Raw genomic sequence first — 19,706 nt, forward strand, 5'->3', positions numbered from 1 at the left:
CTTAGCTCCATCCTCCCTAGAACCCCCCTTCAAGGATATTGAAGGCCGCTATCAAATCCCCCCTCACTCTTCTCTTCTGCAGACTATACAAACCCAGTTCCCTCAATCTCTCCTCATAAGTCATGTGCTCCAGTCCCTAATAATTTTTGTTGCCCTCTGCTGGGCTCTCTGCAATTTGTCCACATCCTTCCTGTAGCAGGGAGCCCAAAACTGTACACAGTACTCCAAATGGGGCCTCATCAGTGCCAAATAGATGGGAATAATCATTTCCCTCAGTCTGCTGGCAATGCTCCTATTAATGCAGCCCCATATTCCATTAGCCTTCTTGGCAATAAGGGCACACTGTTGACTCATATCCAGCTTCTTGTCCACTGTAAACCCCAGTCTTTTTCTGCTGAACTCCTGACTAACCAGTTGGTCCTCAGTCTGTAGCAGTTTATGGGATTCTTCCATCCTAAGTGCAGGACTCTGCACTTGTCTGTGTTGAACCTCAGATTTCTTTTGGCCCAATTCTCCAATTTGTCTAGGTCACTCTATATCGTATCCCTATCGCCCCTTGATTCTACCACTCTCCCCAGCCTAGTGACATCCACAAACTTGCTGAAGGTGCGATCCACCACATCCTCCAGGTCATAAAGTATGTTGAACAAAACCAGCCCCAGAATTGACTCTGGGGCACTCCAATTGATACCGGATTCCAACTAGACATTGATTCATTGATCACTACCCTTTGAGCCCAATAATCTAGCCAGATTTCTATGCACCTTATAGTGAATTATAGCAACCCATACCTCTGTATCTTGCTGGCAAGAATACTGTGAGGGACCATATCAAAAACTTTGCTAAAATCAAGGTATAGTATGTCCACCGCTTTCCCCACATCCACAGAGCTAGTTATGTCATCAGGCAATTAGGTTGGTTCGGCATGACTTGCTGTTGGTGAATCCATGCTGACAGTTCCTGATCACCTTCATCTCTGCCAAGTACCTCAAAATGGATTGCTTGAGGACCTGCTCCATGATTTTTCTGGGAACTGAGGTGAGGCTGACTGGTCTGTAGTTCCCCAGTTCCTCCTTCTTCCTTTTTTTAAAGAAGGGCACTATATTTGCCTTTTTCCAATTATCTGTGATCTCCCCTGGTCACCATGAGTCCTCAAATATAATGGTGTAGGCTGGCAACTCGGCTCAGCAGTGGCATTGCAGCCCTTCCTCGGGCCCAGGTTCTGAGGAAGGCCACAGCACCTTGTTTCAAAGAAAGAGTTAGTGGATTTGCACGAGTCTGAAGCCCCCTGACCCTCAGGATGGGAGGGGCTGGCGAGAAGTCTGTAGTCCCAAGGTTCAGTATCCTCTGTGGCAGCAGGTTCAGAGGAGACAAGCAATCCCAGGGTGGCTCGGGAAGGGGAGAAGGGGCCGCAGGCCCACCCGACTCCACTGCATCTCAGCCCAGGGCCCTATCAGTGGCAAAAGGGTTCTGCCACTGGATCAGTGGGGCTCCAGCTGCAACATGCTGACACTGGTGCGAACACAAACTCAGCCAAACTGGAGTTGGCTGCCCCTGGGCTACTTTCTCCCACCCTAAACCCAGGTAACTGGAGCCAGGGGTTCCTCCGAGTCACTGGGGTAGACAGCTAGAGGGAGTCCCACTAGTCCCTCACCTTCAGCCGGCAGCAGGTTCAGGAACTCCTTGGGGCTGTCGGTGGATGGCAGTTCCTACAGGTCACAGGTGGCGGGCAGCCACAGGAATCAGGCATATTCGGCAGCTCCTCTAGGTTGGGGCTGGTCTCGGTGGGTCTCTCCCAGTCAGCAGCCTCCAGTAGCCCTTCCCAGTTGCTAGGGCCCAGTAGCCCTTCCTAGTCGCTAGGGCCAGGTAGTGCTTGCTCGGCAATGCTGCGGGGCCTGGGTCAGGCCCAGACCACAGCCTCAGAGAAGTCACATCCTTCTCTGTCAGCAGCTTCCCCAACTGAGGGGCTAGGCTGGCCTTTATACCTCCCCTTCCTGTCCTGGCCCCGCCCCTCTGCTCCCAGGGTATTTGGCCTGCAGTGTCCTGATCTGCCAACAGGGGCATCGCGGCCCTTCCTCGGGCCCAGGCTCTGAGGAAGGCTACAGCCCCTTTCCACAAATGGCCAATGGCTTTGCTATCACATCAGCCAATTCTCTCAGCACCCTCGGCTTCATTGCATCCAACCCCATGGACTTGTGCATGTCCAGCTTTTCTTATTTGTCCTCAACCTGTTTTTTCACCATTGAGGGCTGCTCACCTCCTCCTCATACTGTGCTGCCCAGTGCAGTAGTCTGGAATCTGACCTTATCTGTGAAGACAGAGGCAAAAAAGGCATTGAGTACTTCAGCTTTTTTCTACATCATCCATTACTAGATTGCCTCCCCCATTCTGTAAGGAGCCCACACTTTCCCTTACCTTCTTGTTGCTAACATACCTTAGACATCCTTCTTGTTACCTTCATGTCCCTTGCTAGTTGCAACTCCAATTGTGTTTTAGCCTTCCTGATTTCACTCCTGCATGCTTGAGCAGTATTTTATACTCCTCCCTAATCATCTGTTCAAGCTTCCATTTCTTGTAAGCTCTCTTTTTGTGTTTAAGTTCACCGAATATTTCTCCATTAAGCCAAGCCGGTCACCTGCCATATTTGTTATTCCTTCTGCACATCAGGATGGTTTGTTCCTGAGCCCTCAATAAGGTTTCTTTAAAAACTATCAGTTCTCTTTGACTCCTTTCTGAATACATTTCATTTTGAGCAAAAACACTGCACCACCCTCTGCTTCCACCACAGTTTCTTTCTAGGGGTGTATGTGGAAATAGATGAAGTATTCTTCTTTAGTGTCTTTCCTAAACTGGACTGTAATGTTTCTGTGCTCTGTTAAATAGCTATCATTGGTGGGAGGGAGAGAATTCCTGAGATCCTTACCTTCCTTCCTTTCTCAGGACCTCATCTAATTACCACTGAATCAAAGAAAAAAATCCCATTTTCTTCAGTGGAAGTTGCACCAGGACCTCATTCATTACTCAGGAAAAACAGTTAAAGAGGTTGATGGGAGTTACACTACGCTGAAGACTGAGTAATAACATCAGTCTTTAAGCAGAAATGGGATTCTGACACTGATCCTAGCCCTCGTTTCATTGAGGAAATAGTTTTTTTCAACATTAGCCAATGAAGAGGTTTACTAATTACTGCCAATGGGAAGTTCTGCTTAAAAACTGATGCCCCCATATGTCTCCAGATAAGTACTGCAGGATTTTTCCCATTACGTACATGATATATCTGTTTAATAAAATGTAATTTGTTTGGGATAGTTTTGCTTAACCTGCTGAAAAATATTAAATTACTCCCAAAAATCTAGTTGAACTATACACATAATCAGCAGTATGTAATGCATTAACGAAACATAAACCAATAATCTTGTCATGTTGTATAAAAGTACATACATGGGCTATTTCTTGTCCAGAAAGAAAATCATTCAGAAGTTTGCTTTACTGTGGTCATAAATTTTAAAATTTCTGTCAAAATGAGGTTTTCATTGTACATATCCCACTGTCATGGAGAAAAAAACAAAAGACAATGCCATTAATAGTGATAGATAAATAAATAAATGAAATAATCAGAACAGAGCCAGCCTGTTAATAAACCTCAACATTCAATTTTTTCCTTAGCTAAGAAACTTTCAAAAGCAGATGAAGAAAAGAGATACTGGAGTTGGAACTAAATGGTCTGCAATCAACAAGAAGAAATTCAGTAAAGACAAGTGCGAAGTACTACACTTAGAAAGGAAAATTCAAATTTGCAACTAGGGGAATAACTAGGCAGGTGGTAGGATTTCTGAAAAGGATTTGGGGGATATAGTGGGTCAGAAATGAAATGACTCATACATTTGCAAAAAAGGCTAATATTCTCTAGTTTGTTAACAGGAGCGTTGTATGTAAGACGTGGGAGGTAATTGTCAAACTCTGTTCGGCACTGGTGAAGCCTCAGCTGGCGTACTGTGTCTAGTTCTGGGGGCCACAGGTTAGAAAAAATGGATAAATTGGAGGGAGATCAGAGACAAGTAACAAAACTGATAAGATTTAGAAAACCTGAATTATGAGGAAAGGCTAAAATAAAATGGGCATGTTTAGGCTTTAGAAAAGAAGACTGAGGGCAGACCCAGCTATAGTTTTCAGAGAGGACAGTGAACAATTGTTCTCCATATCCACTGAAGGTAAGGTAAGAAGTAGTCTTAATCTGTACGGGGGAGATTTACGTTAGACTTGAGGGAAAAATAACTTTCTAACTGTAAGAATAATTAATCACTGGCATAGGCTTCCAAAGGAGGTTGTGGAATCCCTGTCGTCGGAGGTTTCTAAGAACAGATTGTACTAATACCAGTTAGAGATGATCAAGGTTCATTTGGTTGTGCCTCAGCGCAGGGACCTGGACTTGATGAAGTCTCGAGGTCCCTTTCAGCCCTACATTTCTATGACTGAGCATTGAGCGACAGAATATTCTTTGGCAGGCTAGGTTCTTGGTGTAAATGGGCACAGCTCAGATGAGTCATATGGATCTCTACCCACTTATACCGGTGGAGGATCTGACTCTGCTTTGCAATCACAAAGATAAGGAACACAAGTCAGCTGAAAATCAAAAGACATCCTAGAGAATGTTAGAAGGAGCAACACAATGTGAGTTTTCTTTAATCAAAGAAACTGCCATGTTATGGGAAAAATAAAAATGCAGATCTCTGAAAGGCTGATGATCATTTGTGGCATGAACCATGCATAATAAACAGTAATGGATGAACCTCAGGATTTTTGCTAGGCACACAGAATGTTTCTACTGTTACCAAAAACTTCCAATTACCTTGTATATATGAGTAGGCTAGAAATCTAATGAGAACAGGCTTAGTTGAGAGATTTTCAGTATTTTCTAGTTTCCATCAGACTGGAAACACACACATTCTGATTTTTAGCCTTGATCCTGATTATTATCCTCAAATATCCTGCCTGTTTGTTTACTTTGAAATTTCATTACAAAAATAGCTAGAGAAAGTGGTTACTGTCTGAGATTTTGGAAAATAGATGGAACTTGCAAGACGATCAGATTAGAATTAAAGGCAAATTTTATGGTAATTATCTAATAACAGCTTTCCTACGGATGTGGTATTCCCTGTCACTTGCATTCAAGAGTAAATGTCTTTGTGAAAGATACTCTAGATCACTCTGAAATTATGTCTTGATGCAGGGATCACTTGATGAAATGCTATAGCCTATGTTATACAAAAGGTCAGACAAAATACTTACAGTGGTGTCTTTTGTTCTTAACAGCTAAGATCGCTCCCAGGAACCTTATTGTTTTAAAGTGGATTCAAATTCTGTTTTTTTTTTTTTTAAAGCTCTCAGAAATTGGGATTCTAAGCCATTTCAGTCTCCTGCCAGTTCAGAACAAAGCATCAGACCGAGATCACATGACATGAACACAGATCTCTAAGATTAGTAACAAAGGCCAGCAGCTGGGTTAAGAGCTGATCTAAGACCTCGTTTTATAGCCTGGCAATTTCCCCCTCACATCCCCCAATAGCAGGGGCACAAGTAATAATGCAATTTTTAGGAGGTGATAGCTTTAGGGGTTATCAGTCTTCATACACAGTCATTTAAGTCACCTTTCTAAATTAAGTCTATGACTCCTCAAGATACTGAAAAACATAATGCTTAGCCCCTACCCCAATAAATTTACAATCTAGCACTTTGTTCTCTGTATGTACAGCAACTAGCACAGTGGTGCCCTAGTCCCTGACTGGGGCTCCTAGCTGCTACCATAATATAAATAAACAAACAACAACACAGTTGCTGACCTGGAGCTGATTCAAGCCAAAGAACTACCAGTGAAAGGTTCCACATCCCATACAAGGTTTTAATACTGAGCCTTACAGGACCTAAGTATATGGGTCTATGTATGTACAGTTTGTAGAGCTGGTCAGACTGTTGCAAGAATCCCTCTCTATTCAGTTTTAAGGCCACCGTTCACCTTAGTATCTAGGCACTAGAATTGCTGCTGGATCCTCTGAAATCCTGGTCAGTTCATATAATTTAGTTCATAGTGCCTCCTCTCTATTTTATTTTGCAGATCTCTACTACCAGAATGGCCTCCCATTTCATGAGTGTTTTGCTGTTTTATTATCTATTTAAATCTACTCTTAATGGGGGTCAAGGCAAAAAGCAACTTGTCCTAAATTTCGTCCTTAGGATTACCCTTGCATTTGGAAGTTCCTAGTGGGAAGTGCATGGGCGCTCATAGGCCTCCCTCCCCAACCAGAGCTGGAGGCATGACCTTAGGAGCAAAGAGGAGCAGGGAGGAGCAGTGGGCTCCTGAAATATGGCCTCTTGGAATATATCCACTGGGAGTATGGTCACTGGGATCCATAGCAAGCTCTGCTGCATGTAGTGGTTCCTGGGCTTAACAGAGAATCTGGTCCATTGTAATTTTATTTTAATTATTCTTTGTACAGCTGGGACACTTCCCAGGGGTACCCACACTGTGAGGAACCTCACTAGCACCTGCCCTTAGCATGAGGGTGTCTGATCTGTGCCGGCTGTGTGTCAGCTCCCTGACTCCACCAGGCATAGGCAACACAAGGCCTCCTGTCTGAGCCCACACAGGCTTCCCTGTCCCTCTGCAGGTGAGCAATTGACACAATATAAATCCCAAGTCCTCGGAGCATCCCCCTGGAGTGACCAGCCCCTGATCCACTGAACACTCACAGAATTTCCTGATCCTCTGTTCCCAAGGGAACCATACACTGCAGCTTATCAAAGACACTGTAGTACACAGCTCTGCTTAAAACACTGCCTTAGATTACTTGATAGAGAAAGGAAGTGTAAGTTTATTTAACAAAGATGGAGATTAAAATGATAGCAAGCCGAAATATTGGAAACAAAGGTTTACAAATAAAATAAAATAAAATCATTAGCCACTTTGTAGAGCCTAACTTTAACATGAAGAACCCCTCTTGTCTCATAAGGTATTGCTTATCCAAAGTCCTTCTCACAGCATTTTTCAGCTGGGATGGCTGAGACCCTCTTTTCATATAACCAAGCCCTCTGGCAGCTTGTTTCCCCAGATGAAGGATGTTGGAGGAGTTTTTCAGCCGCCTAGATATATTAGGCCAGTCCTTTGTTCTTCACCTGTAAACAAGATTCTCTCCTCCCCCAGTGTTTTCTTTTCCAGTTAATTTTTTCTCCTGAAGTCCCCATAATCTCTTCATTGGCATTTGACTCAGTATGCAATAGACTTCCATTTTAGGGCACACAATGGTCCACCAGAGAGATAAATGTCTCCTACCTCCTATCTGCTGGAGCTTTCTGAAAGCATGAGTGACTTGCCTTTAACTTCAAGGCTTTAAGAAAATATTAAGAAAATATTTAAGAAAATATTTTTCTTACATGTCATATGTCATATCTCCTTACCTATTATCTGCACATATATCTCACAAAGATTACAATGACCAGTGTGACAGAGACATTTAGTAGAGATCTCATATGCAACCCTTTAGTGAATTATTATGCTTATAACTCGCCTGGCCTTTTATAATTTTGTTTAATTCTTTGTACAGCACAAAAGCATGTGCTGCTTATTGCAAATGTGACTGGTTGATTGACCAGCGGTGAATGATTATGGATAGTCCCAAATTTCTCCTCATACTCTAATTCCCATCTCTCCTCACCATTTCACTATTAATGCAGTCATTTTAGTGGGACTTTGACCTATGTTTTAAAAGCATGAGTAGGGATTTCCTCTAAAGCAGATATCAACAATAATGTGTGGCTCAACCTATAGGCAGCACTGTCATTCATGGAATAGCTTGAGTAAGCAATTTGCCCTAAAATGTATTTATACATTACCTTAATCTCTAGGGCCGAATGACAATTAGGTAACCCTCAATCCAATCCACTACCAATCTCAAACACTTTAGCACTTGGGACACTGCCACCTTACCAGGGCATATATGTCTCTCCTTCCACTGGGTAAAATTTGTTGATACTTCAGCAAAAATAATTTCAGAACAAACAAGAAACTTGTATTAACACAGAACGTTAAAACATTTTTGAGGGTTTATTTGGTTATGTATGACTTTATTTAGAGCATCATGTTGTGTGTCTTTTTCCTTCAACTCCCAAAAGGAGGAGCAGCAAGAACTCCAATCAGACAGATCACAAATTAATGTTCACCGCTCTCAACTTTCATTGGCTTCAGGAGTTGTTCATTGAAAATATTCAGCTGAGTCTCAAAGCCAACAACATTCCCCCAGGGTGCCCATTAGGCAGAAGGGCAGCACAGTTGTAAACAATCTATTTTGTGAAGTCGCGGAATGTGATAGAAAAGACATCTAAGTGGTATTTGGTAAATATTTCATACTCTGGAATGCACAGCTTGCAGGCAGAGAGAAAAATGTGGAAGACAATTTAGAAACAGTTTCCCTAAAAAGGAATCCTCTCTACAAATATTCCAGTAATAAAAAAACAAACTGATACATGCTCAAGTGATGGGTGTTCTATATTCTAAAATACAAAGTATGCATCTATAAAAAAAGTCACCCAGTTAATGATAGCTTGCAAGGCAGATGAGAATAACTGACACTTAAGTTATCTACTTATAATAATATAATAATAATAATAATAAATACAATCTGCAAGCCTATGTATGTCAATAAACATTATTATAGGTTATTACATCTCTCTCTTTGCACCCTTTGTATGTTTTCTCAAATTATAAACTCTTTGAGGCACTGACCCTGCCTATCTGTGTGTTGTACAGCACCGACTGCAATGGGATTGAGGCCTGCAAGAGCCACCATAATATAATTTATTACTACTAATAATATTGCCAATACAACTTGATGGAAGTTGGCAACTTCAGTCATCAGGTGGTCTTCAAGCCTAACTTTAGCACTGAGTTCAACTTTTAACGAACTCAAAGATTTGAAGTGAAGCTGAGCTGCATGTAATTTGTTTCTACTGTTATTTGCATAGCCTTGTATATCTGGTCAAACTGTGGTAAAAATGCATTATGGACCTGATTCTCAGTTGCACTTAAGTCCCCTTTACAGTGCAAGAGTAGTGTAAAGAGGCCTTTCTGTAAATGAGAATCAAGACCTGTTAATTTAGCCACCTCCATTCCCCCTGGATTTTGGGTTTTTTTTATGTTTTTTATGGATCACTTAGGTCTCTGAGTAGGTGTACATTCACCACAGAAATCGAACTCATTATTAGTGTTGTATGACTGATTGCCTAGGTCATGTGGTATTATTTTTGTCCACTGATCTTTTTTACACAGAAAAATAATGAATTATAAGTAATGACTAAGTAACTGTAACAAATTTTCAGAGGGATAATCATTTCATAGAATCATAGAATCATAGAATATTAGATTTGGAAGGGACCTCAGGAGGTCATCTAGTCCAACCCCCTTCTCAAAGCAGGACTAACCTCAGCTATATCATCCCAACCAGGGCTTTGTCAAGCCTCAGCTTAAAAACCTCTAAGGATGGAGATTCCACCACCTCCCTCGGTAACCTATTCCAGTGCTTCACCACACTCCTAGTAAAAAACGTTTTCCTAATGTCCAGCCTAGACCTCCCGCCCTGCAACTTGAGACCGTTGCTCCTTGTTCTGTCATCTGCCACCACCGAGAACAGCCTAGCCCCATCCTTCCTGGAACCCCCTTTCAGGTAGTTAAAGGCCGCTATGAAATCCCCCCTCACTCTTCTCTTTTGCAGACTAAACAAGCCCAGTTCCCTCAGTCTCTCCTCATAAGTCTTGTGCTCCAGCCCCCTAATCATTTTGGTTGCCCTCCGCTGCACTCTCTCCAACTTTTCCACATCCTTTTTGTAGTAGGGGGCCCAAAACTGGACACAATATTCTAAATGTGGCCTCACCAATGCCGAATAGAGGGGAATAATCACTTCCCGTGACCTGCTGGCAATGCCCCTCCTAATGCAGCCCAATATGCCATTAGCCTTCTTTACAACCAGGGCACACTGCTGACTCATATCCAGCTTTTTATCCACCATTACCCCCAGGTCCCTTTCTGCAGAGCTGCTGCCCAGTTCGTCGGTCCCCAGTCTATAGCTGTGCATGGGATTCTTCCTTCCTAATTTGTTTTTAAATTTTCAGGATTCACAAACCTTTTAATGAAGCCCCCGCTCTCCACTGATAGGCTGAATTCTTGTAAAATACAAATAATGTAAATCCACAAACCATCACAATCAAAAGAAGTGCTATTATTCACGAAAACATTAATGTATCATTTGTATACTATTTGATCATCCCTAGATGTTTTGAGCCCAAATCATAAAGCAAACTTACTTGCCCAGAATTCAGCAAACTTTCTGGTGATAACTGGGCTAATTTCAGTTTTTAAATGAAATCCAGAACCAACCTAGTTTCTCCTAGTTTCAGGTTACACAAAAATTTGAACTTGAAAGGCAATCTTTCACATGCATCCATCAATGTTTGTTGATTTGCATCGGACTGCATGTGAACTGCATCTGTTGTGTAGATATTCTGCTGTGCTTTCTTAGTGTGTTTAACAACCCAAGTAATTATACTTGGAAACTTCCTAACTAAAACAACAACAGTCAGAGCCTGGCATTGCCTGTAGTTCAGAGCACCCCCTTCCAAAATGGAAAAGTGACCTTTCTCTACAGTTACATCCCACACCCTTGCATAATAATAGTTCTTGCTCCACACAGATATGACTTTTATATACTTCTAGTTATAACATTGTGACAACCCAGTGTAGCAGGCACGTATACAGATTCATTGTAATTAAAAATATATATGTACATACAAGAGGAATAATACCTAGTAAAATACTCTGTACCCTTGAAAGTTGACACTTGGCTCCTTCTGCTCACTCCAGTTAGCCCTCTAGTAAAAGACCCATAAAAGGCCTTGCACTGTGCTCTGACAGTGAGTAGTTTGGCTTCTGTCAGACCAAGAGATGTGAGAGTGAATTCCAAACTCAAAGACCCTACACTGAGAAAGCAAGCCCTTCCATTAGCTCCTTACAACCAAAAAATGTAGGTTGTTAGCTTGATAGCCTGAGCTGGTCTCACCTGATGTAGTCTCACATCAAGAGAGAGGCCGTCACTAAGATAGCCATGTCTTGAATCCTTAAACAAACATTGTAGATAAGTCACCACTTTGAATTGCACCTATAAAGTAGCTAGAAGCCAATGCACAGGTAAAATATGCATTGTGTGAGAAACTTTGATTAAGAAGCAACCAGATAAAATTTCTGAGTTGACTTCAGGTATAGTCCCAAGTGGAAGACTTGCAGTAAATCTAGGCTGGAGGTGACAAGGTGACTGGATAACAGTGTTAAGAGCCATATCTGAAATAAATGGTCACAATCTCCTCTGCAGAAAAGTGCTTTCAGTCATTGTTATCTGGGTATATATATATATATCAGTGTACAGCAAAGAACTAAAAGTAAAATGGAAAGAAGGTGAGTTCGTTGACTATGTCTAATAATTTATGCTCAAGCAATACTTCTGCTCACTTTAACAGTAAACAGGCTGAAATGTCATAGAGAAAGAGTAAGCCAGATTTATTATAATAGTTATTTAAATGGAAACTAATTCAAGTTTCAACCTGTAAATATGCAAGTTGTTGCGTACAGGTGAAAAGATCTAATTTTGTGCAGGATTAAGAACTACTCTGCAACAAATATTAGTGAATTAGCTATAATATCCATGACATCAAGTTAAACTAACCAGAGAGGAAATAAGATACATGGGAGTTATCAAAAAAACTTATACAGCAAGGAGTTACAATACAAATCTTCCAGCTAGCTCCAGTTCAGATAAGAATTTCTTGCCCATACCTTTCAATCTGCAAATAACTGTTGGACAAATCTTGCTGAATTACATAAGAATCCACGTTTACCTTTTCTGCTGGTCATGAATGAGCACAATGAATGGCTTGGGTCTCGTCTTCCCACTTATGTACATAAGTGTCAATGTTCCATGAATTGGTATGATGTCTTTGGCATGTTTTCCTTTTGCTGCTCTGTTTTTATGTTTCTGCTGGTCTGGCATTCACTCCAGAATGTGATGCTATTATGGAGTTGGAATAACTGTAGAATATAGAGGAGTGAACAACAGCAATACATTATTCTCCTTTCTCTGTGTGTTCAGAATATGCCTGCATCCACTAGCTGGTAAAGAAACATGCAGATAATTTAAACTGCTCAATTACATTTTGATCAAGTGCACGGAGAGGTTAGCAGAAAGACTCTCATTCACTGCAAAGGGAGTAGATTGGGCCCTCAGTATTTACTTGATTAAAACCGGAGATGCACTGAACAATTCTATATCCAGCAGATTAAAAGGTGAACAGCAATCATTTTTAAAGAAGAAATATTAAAGGTCTCTCTCTTTTTTTTTTTTTTTACAGCATATGGACCAAATTCTGCTTTAACACTAGTTTAAATACATTCACCTCAGAATGTGGATCAGAATTATTTACCGCATAGGGCCAACACCAATTCCTTGTGCGATCTGAGCAATTGACTTTGCATAGAGGATAGTAATGGAGGTTTTAAGGAATAGAATTATAGCAGCAGCAGCTACTCTGCAAGACCTTCCCTGACCCCCCGCCGCCCCACCCCACAGGCGTGGATTCATATAGTCAGAAACACACCAGCATTGCCCAGCCTTTCTGCCCTGCAGCTGTGGACAGTCACTGCTGAAAAATGAACCTCAGTGCATAGGGAAAACAGTCATCCTGCATGGATATTCTGTGGGCTCCCCCAACTGTAGGGAATTGTAATGGCTTTGTTGTATTTAAACAGAGAACAGGTTTGGACTATACTATATGTGTTGACTTCAGAATTACAAATCAATTTTCTTTTTAGAAACCTGCCAAGTCCTAAGTTCAAACTCAAGACTTTTCCTTGCCAATCATTATTGAAACCATCTGATCACCTAAAGCAAAACACTGTCTTTCAACATTTTGTGGGGAAACACAGCATCTTGACCTTAATTTTGTCAGGTTTACTTCTCATTGACTGATTTTTCAAATGCTTTGTTTTGAAAATCTATCAATTTGCAAATGATATTGAGGAATATGATCTCATCCTCTGTCCTGCTACAATTGAGAAGTGTTGCATTTTCTTGTCACTTATCCACTGCTTGAAAAAATATTAAAGTTAATATGATGATCAAGAAAGGAGAAAATGAAAATAAAGAAGACAGAAGGGTTCCAGGAACTATGCCAGTGAAATCCACATATCTTGTTTTCATTTTCAATCTTACTATACAGAAAGTTATTTTAGAGGAAGAAGATTAACAATTAACTGAGTATGAGAAATTAGTTGTCTTTCTGCTAAGAATACTGCATTGGCATCAGCTCTTGAGATTTTATTATGAGTCTCATAGTATTTGTTGTTGTTTTTTCTTAAAGTCCCAGCTCCTGGAGTCAGTTGATTAAATGAGAATCTCAGCTTTCATTTTGAAAAAAAAAAAAAGAAGCAAAATTGTAGTTCTCATGCTTACAAAGAATACTTAAAGGTTCAAACACTAGATGACAAATAAAAAATAATCCTATATACATTGTGAATTTTCAAATAATTTCCTGATTTTTAAGGGTTGGGGGTCTGACTCAACTAGTCCTAATTGCTTTAATGATTTTTTAATCCATTATAAAAATAATTGAGACCATCAGATAACTCTATACAGTTTAAACCATGGTTAGAACTTTAAGTCTCAAAGTGAATTTGATTTTGAAGGAAAAGGCTCAGTATCCCATTACCAATCCCATGAGACAACCAATTTCCCAATTTTCAGCATCTTTAGCTCTATTTTACCTTATTACTCCTTCATGATGTGGAAAAGTAAAAGTGAATTTCTTCTCTAATGTAAAGATTTAATAGGCTAAGTAACTACTAAGTGCAAGGCTTTTGCATTATTTTTTGGTTAACTGGAACGTATAGATAATTCATTGCCTGTACTTCTTTTAATTCAGTAGACTGAACAATTTTAATAAGGTTAAACTCTGTATAACTTGGCATACTTATAATTTAAGTAAAAGGAGCTAACATCCATCTACTTGCTGGTTTGTATTATTTATCTAATCCAAAGTTGTCTTTTTGGGATTCTGTTGAATAGGTTAGAATCTACCTGTTGATAAACCATAATTTGCTCTTCTACAGGAAAACTATTAACATAAAATACCATTAAAGGTAGGCTCCTGCATAAAATTTTCAAACGCACTTAAGTGTTTTAGGAACCCAAGCCTCATTGACTTTCAATGGCATTCAGGCTCCTAAATGCATGTCATATTTGGAACTGAGACTTCAGCACTTCTCAAAATATTAACCCATGAGTCCATAACTTAAATAAGTGACCTGATTCTCAAAAGTGATCTATCCCCAACAGCTCTCACTTAAATCTTTTGACACTGTAAGGCACTCATTTAAATGGATTTAAGAATCTAATTTTAAAAAAATAGAGTTGCTTAAATAAATATCCTAAATTATTTGTGGCAATTTGGGTCATCATCCAAAAAGTGAAGACTTGCTACACATAGATAATTATTAGGATGGAGTTGGATTTATCTTTTTGATAATCTAAAATGAGGCAAAAGTACAGTGATTACATAGAACAACACTCTTCTTTCCCCCATAGCCTGTCTAAATGTTTGATGCTGCTACGCACTTTAATACTTACTTTTTTTTCCATTCTTGACCATGAAAACAATATTGATTCTCTTTAAAAATAAGATCCAGCTTTCAGAGTAGGATCCGAGGAGCGCAAGCCCTTGATTCTTCTTGGGGTTAGTCAGGATAAGTCAGACTAGGGTAACCAGATGCCCTGATTTTATAGGGATAGTTTTGATATTTGGGGCATTTTCTTATATAGGCACCTATTACCCATCATCCCCGTCCAGATTTGTAACACTTGCTCTTTGGTCACCCTAGACCAGACCCAAGCATATAATCCCTATAAATTGAGAATCAATTTTGAGGATACCAGCATCTGCTGCTCCCATTCTACAGGATAGGAAATCAGTCAACATGGATCTTATCAAATTTTATAGGAGAATTTGAGCAAACTTGTGTCCTTAGGAGAATATATCAATCTTTCAAAACTATAAACTCATGTGCCACTAGTTTACTTCAAAGAATGGGCCCATTCATCCCTGGTGTAACTCCAATGAAGCCAACAGTTAACCTACAGAGAAATTTAGCCCAAGATTTCTATAGGTCTAGAAAATCAAAGGCAAGGTCATATTTTTAACTATAACTAGCAATCATTGTCTTAAAACAGTACAATAAAGGACTTAAAAGGATAAATGGTATCATTTAGGTGAAAAGTGCAACTAAAGCCTTCATTATAAGTGTGTTTGTCTTGGGACCTCTCTATCATGCCTTCTGTGCACAGCACATTACTCTTCTAGTAAAGGTCAACTCAGCCCAAGGGATTCTTGACATTCTCACTGAACTAAGCTCAAAGATACCAAATCCATAAAGGAATGGGTGGGGTGGGGGATAAACCAGATGTGTATCCAACTAGTTCAAAACCTCCAACTGGCAATATTTAATAAATACATAAAAACAATAATTAACTCTTAAGTGATGTTAAAGTATAAAATCATGCACATTGGTTACTGGAAGTACAGTGCCTATTTTTATCCATGCAAGAGAACGAAATAAAGGATAGTACCATTAAGCCATTCTTTTTGTTTTGTATGCATTTACCATGTGTACAATGTCTTTATTGAACTATTAAATCCTTAATTAGAAACATTTCTGCCAAGATTTGCTACTGCGTTCATAAGAAGCAAATAAGGTCAAAGACCTAGATTTTTTTTTCTTTTTTTTTCTTCTTCATTTTTCTTATTAGTGAGGTCAAACATAAGCTTGTTATTCAAAACTATGTGCTGAAGAGCACTGGGGGTTGGTTTGTTTTTTAAAGGAAAGTAACCCTCCATTAATAGTTGTACTAGATGGACTTTACCTTTGATGCAACGCACCACAAATACATACTATTGTAATAGTACTCTAATCAGGTCAATCAGATAAGGCATGCTTTATCATCTGGGATAAGAAATATCATCTCTTACCTGCACAATGTACTGGACTAATCTGCATAGGAGATTGAATCTCTGCAGTCCTTTAGGGTATGTCTTGATTATGCTGCTCTTCATAATCACTCATTAGCAGCAGTGAAAGATGATAAGTTTAGACCTGCATACATATTGGTTTATGGGATTACATTAAAAATACACTAGTGAAGTCTATGAACTGATTTTTGTCCTATTTTGATCTGATTTTTTAAAATTCGGGATTATTAAAGGTTGCCTGTTTCAGCCTTAGCCAGGGCATACCTTATAAATAGGGATGTTAGAATAAATTAATATTTACTATGTGCTTTCTGCAGAGCATGTTACAGGAAGGAGAATGACTAGGCAAATGAAAATCCAAACTAACAACAAATAAGAAGAAAAATATATATGGTTCCTCTTCTCATGTATTCTATTATTTTATGATGTGGTCTTCAGCCTACTTGGCTTTCCCATTGAAGTGACTGTGGAGGAAGGAAGGAAGTAGCTAGAAAATGTGAAAGTCAGGGCTAAAATATGTATAAGTGTTGGAGTGAATGGTCTGTGTAGAAAATGAGTTGTGCAATTTCATACATAGGGCCAAGTTCAGCTCGTGTTAATAGGTGAAATTCCTATCACTTCAATAGATGTGACCATTTACATCCATTCTGAATTTAGTCCATACAGTGTTAACAATGATTGGCTGTGAGAGACTATCATGTGGGGACAAATTATCTTCTGGCTTAACATCGTCTTCAGTGGAGTTTTGCCACTACATAATTTGCCCTTTGATTTATCTCACCAACTCACTCTCTTATATATAGAAATACATAGTTATAAGGGTAGCAAAAGTGAACTCAGAGCCATAATTTTGCCTCTGATTTCATGTTTCTAATGCCACAGATCCTTACTACATGAAATCCTCTTAACCATAACAGGGATAATGTTTTCAGTACTCATTGTTTGAGGAAGGATTAATAGATTTAATGGATTGGCAAACAAAGTCTTTGGTTCATAGTAACATTTTTATTCCTTGATAATTTTGTTGTCAAAGATGTTAAAGTAAATAGATGAGAGTGCAGACAGCTTAAATTAACTGCTATGATAATGGAAACAATCTTTCCAAGCCAGAATGCAGAGCTACTGGCCAACTACCACACACCATAACAAATCCTCAGAGCTACCTAATGGACAGATGCTGCTATTGTTCTGGCTGATGCTTCATAGACATATTTCACATCTGGCATTCAATTGCTTTGTTCACCTTGTTTGGATTTGAAAATCTGGACAGACAAATTGAGTAGTGATTAGCATAGAGACATGTGTGTGCTTGGCAAAGGCTCCTTTGCATTGAATTACTTGGCCCAGTGGCTTGCAGCAGTGATCAGCTTTGGAAAGAATAATTAAAGTTTATTGGAACAAATTCTGCCCATCTCTAAGCAGGTGCAACACTCATGGAAGTCAATGGGAGTTGTGTTCATTTATGATGTGTCACATGATGAGGTGCATGTGACTAAGAACCAGGGCTTCTGAGAAACATAAGGGTAGCCTGTGATCATTTGGGGACAGCAGACCTGGGAGTGAGCGTTCCATCAAAGAACAGGAAGAACATCCAGGAAAGGGCCAGTGAAGAGACCTGAGTTGAGTTACTCTCCAGAATGTTTAGCTAGAAGGTCTGGGAGAGAGACCTGCAGGGAATAGTTGCCTGCTAGGAAGGATGGGTGGCCAGCAGCCCTTTATGAGCAAAGCCTCAGCAGGAACAGGATTAAGAGCCTTTTGTCAAGGGTGGAGGTTCACTAGGAAGGCTGAGTGGAAACTTTTGTGTAGTTTTGAAATTTGTGTTAATAAACCAGACTCCCAAAAGGTGGGAGTTATAGAGAATACAACTGCAGTGTGAAGTCTGATTAATTGTGCAAGAAGGAGAAAATGAGGCAGTGTCAGGGGCAGAAGCCATAACAGGTAAGCCCTACTACAGATGGTGATACTATGAAGACATAGGAGAGAGAAATGTATTTAAGTCTCTGACTATTAAAACAGGGATGTGGAAGCTGCGAAGGAACTGTAGGGATTATACTATTTTCTCCTTTATCTCTCTCCTGGGCTTTTCTGTATTTTGCATCCAAAGCAGAAAACTAATCTGTCATCTAATTTCCATACCTCAAGGATAAGCAACAAATTATTAAATCAATTCTTTTACTTCCTTTTCTACCCAGCTTTCTGCTCCCCTTCCTTATTCAACTTTAAAAGATTCAATTTCATTATACAAGATGCACTATTTTTACTTGACACTTTTTTCAAATATTTATGAAATCACACACAAAGGACCAAAATTATATAGTGTCTGTGAATATAATTAACCTCTGGTTGAGATGGGGAGGGTGTTTCCTTGTTTCTCTTCCAGTTGCTTATAGTAATAATTGACATACAGTCGTACCAAGTTCATTTTACTTCTTGAAGCCTGGAAGCCATGTCAGGATTCTTCTGCTTCTGTGACTAAACTTATTTACATTTTTCCTTAACAGTGTTTTAATGTCCATCAACTGTTCATTACATTCGTACTGTATGTGTTTCTTTATAGGGTTTGAGAAGAAAAAGGATTAGTCATCAGGTCATTGGGAGATATTGGAGATGACCAACATCATTTTCCTATGGAAAAAAAATCCCTAAAAAAATATAACTTCATCTTAAAATCAGATTTCAGGAACAATGAAGAATATTAACAAAAACAATTGGAATCCATTACATTAAGACCAAATTCACTGCTATTGTCAATATCCAAAAGCCCATGGAAGTATCTATTTGCATCAGCAGTGGATATGGCTGACAGTGTAAAATGTGTTTCGCAGAGCATGGAGAGGTATTTGAGGAGGCCTGTCCACATTTTACAGGCAATTCTGTGCACACTAAACATTAGAGTTGAGCCCTTTAACAGCAGTCAAGACGTCCAAGATGAAAAATACAGCACTGCATTTAGATCATTAAGCCTCCAATGCTTGAGGTTGTTCAGATGTAATGTGTAGGTTTGGTCCAGTGGTCATTTGCAAAGTTCAATTACAGATACAGGTTAGTATTTCAAGCACCCCGAAATGTGGATCCTCCCTAAAAAGCACAAAACTTATATCACAAAACCTCCATTATAATTGGTTTTACAAGGACACCAAATGAAGATTAGACCATGAAGACTGAACTCCTCTCCCCTCCATAGAGTTGGTCTCCCTTCAGATGAGAAATGGAATAGGCTGTTGGGAGTGACATGAGGAAGGCTTTTGCTTTCTGCCACATGAAGCAACCCAGACCATGTACTGCAAACTCCACTGACTTCAGTGGAGATACTCATGATTTATAATGCTATAAATATGATAGAATCAGGCCCATTAAGTATACTGTCCTACCCTGATTAAGATTTTGCTATGCTATGTTATTTGTGCATGCCTTGCTTCTTCCGCTGATGCACTGGAGGAGAAGCTTATTTCTATTATGGGACTTATAGCTCAAAGACTTTGCCTTATTCTGCTCTGAATGTCATATTCGGACACAGAACTATGACTCCAACTCTGGAATAGGCAAGATCCAGGCTGCAATGGGCAGTGGGTGAAGCCTCAAAAACAGAGATG

The sequence above is a fragment of the Emydura macquarii genome, unplaced genomic scaffold (assembly GCF_026122565.2).
Source record: "Emydura macquarii macquarii isolate MOO-44397 ecotype Brisbane River unplaced genomic scaffold, CSIRO-AGI_Emac_v2 contig_374, whole genome shotgun sequence".
Taxonomy (NCBI): Eukaryota; Metazoa; Chordata; order Testudines; family Chelidae; genus Emydura; species Emydura macquarii.